Here is a 7,144-nt window from a genome sequence, read left to right on the forward strand (position 1 = left end):
CTGTGAAATCTCAACGAAAAAGATTCTCTGTTTGCCTTCCAGGGTAATTAGGGAGGCTATCACCTGACACTCACACAGGTAATGTCCTGGATTAGAGCCAGAACCAAATGTCATCATGGTCAGCCTGACTGAAGCACCCTTGGAAAATATGCGCAGAAACTGAAAACCGCATTTCCAAAATTGCCTGCTTGTCCCCTGTGTTGGTTTTGGATGAGGACTCTGGGCCGGATCTTAGGGGTTTCTGGAGCCTGTGCCAGGATCCTTAAAAACTAGTAACTGATATCTCCTTTTTTCTCCCCCACACGGCCTGAAATGCTCTGTTATTAAAATGGGAGCAAATCCCACCGGAATGTTTTACACGTTTACTAGGTGTATGTCAAGGTGAGAGACAACACTAGTGAATTATGGGTTGGATTTGGACCTGGGGAATTGGGGCTAGGGGCAGGCTGAAAGAAAGACAGACTGGGGAGGTATTACTGAGGGTGACAGTTCTGACTGCCAGGATATAAATCTACCCCCCCCCCCCCCCCCCCCCACCCCCAGCATGTTGCACAGAAACCACAGTGCCCCCTACAGTTAAAACCCACACATGTCAAACTTTATTGGCCTTAATAGTAAATGCCAGAATGATAAATAAAACAGTATCAAGAGTCCTGCTGTGGGGAGTTTAGTATGAAAGATCAATGAGTGGCTGTCTACAGGGAGTAGGCTAAAAGCATCTGTGCCATCTGCGGAAGCAGTGGGTTGACATGGCACACTAATCTCTTCTGGTTTGTGTGTTTGGGGTCCAGGACGTCCAACAGGCTCAGTGACAGCTGCGCGTAGAAGCAAATCTGAACCATGCTTGCGAACAGAGCAACTGCAAACTGATGACAAACGCTTTGTTTGGGGAAAAGATTTTTTTCTTCTCTTGCCTGTTTTAGTGGGATCACAAGTCTGGATGTACTAATGGGAGAAAAAGAGCACCAATTAGGGATGTAGACCACGCTGGCCTCAGTTATTTCCAAACCACTTAAAATGTGTAATAAATGATCAAATGAGACAACTCCTTTTTAAGCTCACAGTCGGATTTTGTTTTCCTCAAAAGCACATTGGCTCTAATAACAGAGCGGGCCTTTGATTTAGCTCTCAGTAACAGGCAAGTGGGCTGCAGACACAAAACTTTCTGCTGCTTGTGGTGGTTAATCAGAGAGTTGGAGGCATGTGGGTGGATCCTCCTGCTTGGCTTGAGGCTGCTGGCTGGTGTGAGGTGGGTTGTAGCTGGTAGATGGAACACCTTGATCCCCGAAACTGCTCACTTTTATGATTTATGTCCCAAACTGGGACACTAGAATTTGTTCAGCCTGTAACTGTGAGACATGAAGTAGAGATCACTGAACGAATGGCATAAAAAAGTCACTCATCCATCACTGCACTGGGGCTGTGTGCATGTGGTTATGGCGTATTCCCAGAATCCACTGCAGCTACTGAGGGCGCCTCCTGCAGAAATGTGCAGAGAGGAGAAGGGATAAGAAAACATGTGTCCTATGTCAAGGCTTGAGCCAAATCTCTGTGTATTAGGATCAAAAACAGTGTCTACTTCTTTCCCTGCCTTTACATAATTTGGTACTTTGATCACAGCCAAACATAGAAAGTGGACCACTTTGATTATCCATTGGCATTATGACTGAAAAAAAAATCCTCCCCGTGTCAACACTATGTTGGGCTCTGATAACAGCACATCCAGCAGGACCTTCTCCCACCACTCCCATTCCCTCAAGAAATCACCATCAGTTCCACGCCTGACTTTCAAATGCTATGACCGACTTCTATAAGCACTGCAGCAACAGAGGGGGACATCTTGAAAGCAGAAAGGATGGGAGGTAAAAGTAGAGAAACTGAAGAAGGTAAAGAAGAAAACCTAAATTCTCTTACCATAGCTTTAATCCTATTCATTAATTTTCCTAGAATGTAGCTTTTACAAAATGGTTCCTTGGTGAAGTCCACCGGGGGCCTCTACATGGTTCTTGAGCAGGTCTTTGCATGCTCACATGCTCACCCACAAGCCTCCGCTTTTATGTAATTGCGGCTGGTGTGCAGACTCGGCGCGTGCCTCTTGAAATTTGAAACATTGGGGTCCGTGGTTGCACCAACAGCGCGCAGCTCCTTTTTGATGATTGGCTTCTGCTTTTTGTGACCAACAGTTGTAATCAGTTGGTGGTCACACAGAACAGTGTTCTTTTGTCTAGGGGGGAAAAAATAAGTATTTGTTTTGTTTAAATGGCATCAAAAGATCACACTGACTGACTGTGTGGTTAGCTTCCCAGTCTGTTTGCTGTAGATTTGTCCACAGCGCAAACCCGAGTGCCGAACTACAACACTAACTTCTGCATATGCACATGCACAGGTATGTATACATCAGTGGTTGTAAACAGTGTGCACATTGTCGCAAAGGAGACAGCATTAGGATTTTCTTGAAGACCACATGTCCCGTTGTCATGTCTGGTATTAACTGGACCTTATTCTAACCAGCAAAAAAATTCATGTGTTAATGATGCTTTAAGGTTTTTGGAATGATAGTACTCACCAAAAGACGAGATCTTTCTCTAATCTCTTTACGAGGTCCCAGTGAGATCCTTTATATCCTTAAAGCCTACCTTCTTAAGTCCAGTCTCCATGCACCACACCCACTCCTCAGTCCTCATGGCATCCATCCTGAGGACAAGCACATGGTTCTACTTTCTCCGGTCTAGATCAGCCAAGTCATGTATGTGTTTCCAAACGGAGGACGTCACCACCGCAGATCACTTTACAGGGATCACAGGGACATCTGTTAGGAAAATGGAATAACAAAACTGAACCAGGTTTTTACATGTTCACCGGAATTCAATTAAAATTTGATTAGCGGGAGAATTAGGGGGGCAGCTTGGTCCACCATTGCACGTTTGGTTGCCACTATCCCTGGCCTGGTCAGGTTACGGTGGGGATTACCCCTAACAGGATGACCTCTGACCTCTAGACAGGTGCCAGTGGAAAGGATGGGGCAGTGCTCATGCCACCATACCAAGTGGGATTCACAGGCACAGTGGAAGACAGGGGTCTCCCCCATGCCATTCCAGAGGACATTCCCACTTTGTAATCACGCTTGCAAGCATGCACATACTCCACATACTCAAGAATAATGGATTGCGTGTACTGGGATCACAATAACCTGATTAGAAATGTTAGTTATTCAAATGCAATATTCTAATCAAGTCAGTCATGGTTTGCAAAAACAATGACATGGAAAAAAATCTCAGAACTGTGTCTTTCAGGGGAAAAAAGTTTTAGTTTATAAAATTATAAATACACAACAGGACCATTGTCTTTGCTTAACTCAATGTACTGAGCACCAGGATAGCAAAATTAAATATAACGAACACTTTAACTTCACACTTTAACGACTAAATTATGTTTATGACTTCAATTTTACGCATGTCAACACTAATCAGGACCAGATTACAACGTGAAAACAACCATTTCAACCTGCGTGACATGCAGGGCACAGGAGGTGCAGACAACACATCAGTGTCCTAATCCTGTGAAAAAAAAAAAGTAATTTATTGATCCTTAACATGTTGGAATCATCATGCTTGGAAACTTGTGCGTACTAACTGTAACCATTTACATAATGGCATTCCCGCAGAGTGGAGCCCTACAGAGTTTACACATGTGGTAAAGCTCAAGATCAAACTACAATTCTGTCATTATACATCGTGGCGAACACAAAACAGTATGTATGGATTGTAGTTTGAAAAAAAAAAGTGCTTTTATTGTAATATTCTCCATCACCAGAATAAAAACAGTCTGGGCTGCTCTTACTTGTTCATCACAGAAAATCCAATGTATTTCCCAGCCCAGAGTGACGGTGTAGAAACAGGAGCATTTAAATTAAAAAAAAAGGAAAAAACCTGAAAATAAAAAATCCCCAGCTGCTTCCATTCTGCACTGTTTACCATGGTTTTCCCCACCAGACTAAATAGGCCTGTGTTTGTCTTCACCATGCGCTACACAGCCGCTCCAACCCCAAGACCTCTACTTAGGCAGCATGAGGAATAAACAGCTTTCCTCTGAGGGCCTGAGAGTGGAGCCGGTGGTGGATTCGTGAGGCGATGGGAGAGGTGAGTGGAGGTCTTATTGGATGAGCCGTTATCACAGTCCAACACAGCACAGATGCTGGAACACTTCTTGTTTTTATTTATTTATATTTTTTCCGTGTCTTCTGTTGCGACATTATTGGATAATCACAGTGGTCTACTTTCCATGCCTGGCTGAGCTCACATTACAAAATTATGTAAAGACATAGGGAAAGAAGTAGACACTGTTTTTGATCCTAATACACAGAGATTTGGTTCAAGCCTTGAGGTAGGACATACGTGGAAGCGTTTCCAAACAGCATCAGCACCAGCAGCTCTTAGCTGAGGCCATTTGCTGCGGAGCATCTCTGAATGGCGTCGGTGAGAGAGGGGGAGCTGCAGAAATGTAGAAAAACAAAGTCAATCTGTACTTTCCAGCAGTTTGGAAATGCTTCTGAAGGACGGTAGATACGCCGTGGCAAATACACTGGAGTAAAATTCCCTCATTTAGGGATCATGACCTGTTCTCACAAGTGCATTATCTCTGGAAGAAAGCCTCTGTGCTGCAGAATCAATTAAAAACAACCAGACAGAATGGAAGGATTAAAAAAACAACTGCAAGTGCACAGCTGATAAGAGTGTTTGAAATCCTCATTTATCAGATAAAATGATTATCCTCGTAAAGTAGTTGATGTGGCCATTAAAAACAATGGAGCCAGATTATGGGTGTCTCTTAAAGTTTACAGTCAAATGCCAAACCTCATCGATTGCCACAGCTGAGGCCCACATATTCCTTATGCTAAATGAACACTGGACAGAGTAGTTATGCTCGATGGAGTTCAGTTTTTGTTGTATAACAAACTTAACACTTGTATGTGTGTCTTTTGTGTCCCTTTTGTTCCATGCATTGGCTCAAAGCTGCGCAGCATCAAGGACAATTGTAGATTATTTGAATGAATAAAAAAAAACTGAAGCAATCATCTCCAGCCCTCTTCTAGGAAGTGAAATATCCATATAATAAGAGTCAGATTATGTTTTAGTCTTTATCAACACAAACAGACACACTGAGGCTTAACAGAAAATCTATATTCTCTGTACAGTACACAGTTTGATATCCCAGCCATCATGTCCTTTTGAATCCATTAATCACTTACTGACAAGGCGGCGAGTGTAACTCCACTCTGAAAGAGGCATCACAGATAAAGTCTCATCAGTCAGACTTTTGCTGTGTGACAGCAGATCACAGCTGAAAAGCATCACACTTACAAAGTCTTAATGCACGAGCAGGTCCTGTGATGTGTTGTGGAGATCGACGTGTCACATTACGCTTTCATTTTTAGCAAAGAATATATCATCAGTGTTCAGTGAGAGAATAAAGCCACATTGGATCATTCTCCTCAGTGGTGAAGCTTCACAGTGACCCTTCAGCTCGCATTAGGGGAAAGCAGGCTGACTAATAGGAGTGAGTTTTCCAGCTGTGATCTGCCAACAGGAGGTTGGCTGGTACCTCGTGAATGTGACTGTAGATCTTGTGATTGTAGTGCAGCCTTGTGGAGCTCTGACAAGGCTCAGAGACATGTGATTGCATGCAAACCAGAATCACATAAAGCTGATGAAACAATCTCTTTCAAATATGTCAGATGTGTTACTTTTTACTTTGGGTGAAAATGTGATAACTGCATAACAATTATCAGATGATACCCTGTGAAATGCTTTCAGACATGAAAGCAAAGAACATTTACAGTTCCTATAGTGAAAGGAGTGGAAGTTTTGCTGTACAACAGTCAGTTCTGAACACTCTCTGTGGCTCCTGTTCCCACTCTATACCGCAATGTTATCACTAACATTCAGTGCAGGTTGACCTGGCCTGCCACTCTATTGCATCTTTGTAATTGAGTGTGTGGGGAAATCCCTGTGGGGGGTGCCCCCCTAATATAATGGTAGGGGAAACACTGCTTGTGGTTCTCAGTTCAGAGGCCAAATAATAAAACCTTGTAGTTGTTGCCTAAAGCTCTGTTTTTTTTTGGTTTGGCTATCCTCTAATACAGACATGTCACCACCTGACTCGCAAGGTGAGCTACTGCAGGACGTCCCTCAGCGGGACACTTTGGTTTAACTGTAACAAAGGAAACTGAAAAAAAAAATCCTATTTTCAAACATGAGCCATATCCAAATACAGTGGAGGTGAATGGATTTTTGCCTGTGATGCTTAAAATATTGAGTAATGACATCTGAAAAACAGCAAAGTGTCTTACCACCAACAGAGTGCTTTTAAATTAGGATAATCCACAAACCATGCTGTTAGCAGTTTAGACTGGGACTATTTTCTCTGTAGAAAGTAATAAAGCTGATGAGAACAACATCTCTGGATAATCTGTTGGACAGAGGATAGATATACTCTGCGTTTTTATTCCTAATAATGTGTTTCTATGTTTAAAAATCTCTAAAAAAAAGGACTCAGTTTTGGTGCTAAATCTGATCCTAATCAGTATTGTATGTCACCCCCAGGAAAAGATGCCAACTAAGTGTCTGTCCCAACACCCATTTGCAGTTTCTGTGATTTAAAAGTTGTTGGCACACACACATAATATCAACACCTGTCTTCCAAACTTGCTACTTTGGACAGCCCCCAGAAAGCTTGCATGGATTCGTTGCTTTAAGTGGACAGTTATATATGCACATGGAGAGGGAAATAGATGAAGTGACAGCAACATCAAAAGAGGAACTGTTTTTGGTTATAATATAATTTATTGGTGCAATTGCTGATTTAGGAATTGGCATTGCTGCATTTTTTCCAACCGAATATTCCAATTTAATGTGCTGTCACCTGATGCTTGCCAGTTTTTGATCAGAATAAGAAAACATATCAAGTAAAAATAAGCTTGGAAACAAACTGGTATGCACTGTATTTAGACTACTATGGTTATTTCTCTGAGAACAGAAACATCTGTCCTCCTGCAACATATCCACAACAGTTTGCATAATATCCCATGAAAGGTTCTGCACATAATTTTTATGATATTTTACCCTTCAGCAGTCCTACCAATGAA

Source organism: Epinephelus lanceolatus, chromosome 2 (assembly GCF_041903045.1).
Source record: "Epinephelus lanceolatus isolate andai-2023 chromosome 2, ASM4190304v1, whole genome shotgun sequence".
Lineage (NCBI taxonomy): Eukaryota > Metazoa > Chordata > Actinopteri > Perciformes > Serranidae > Epinephelus > Epinephelus lanceolatus.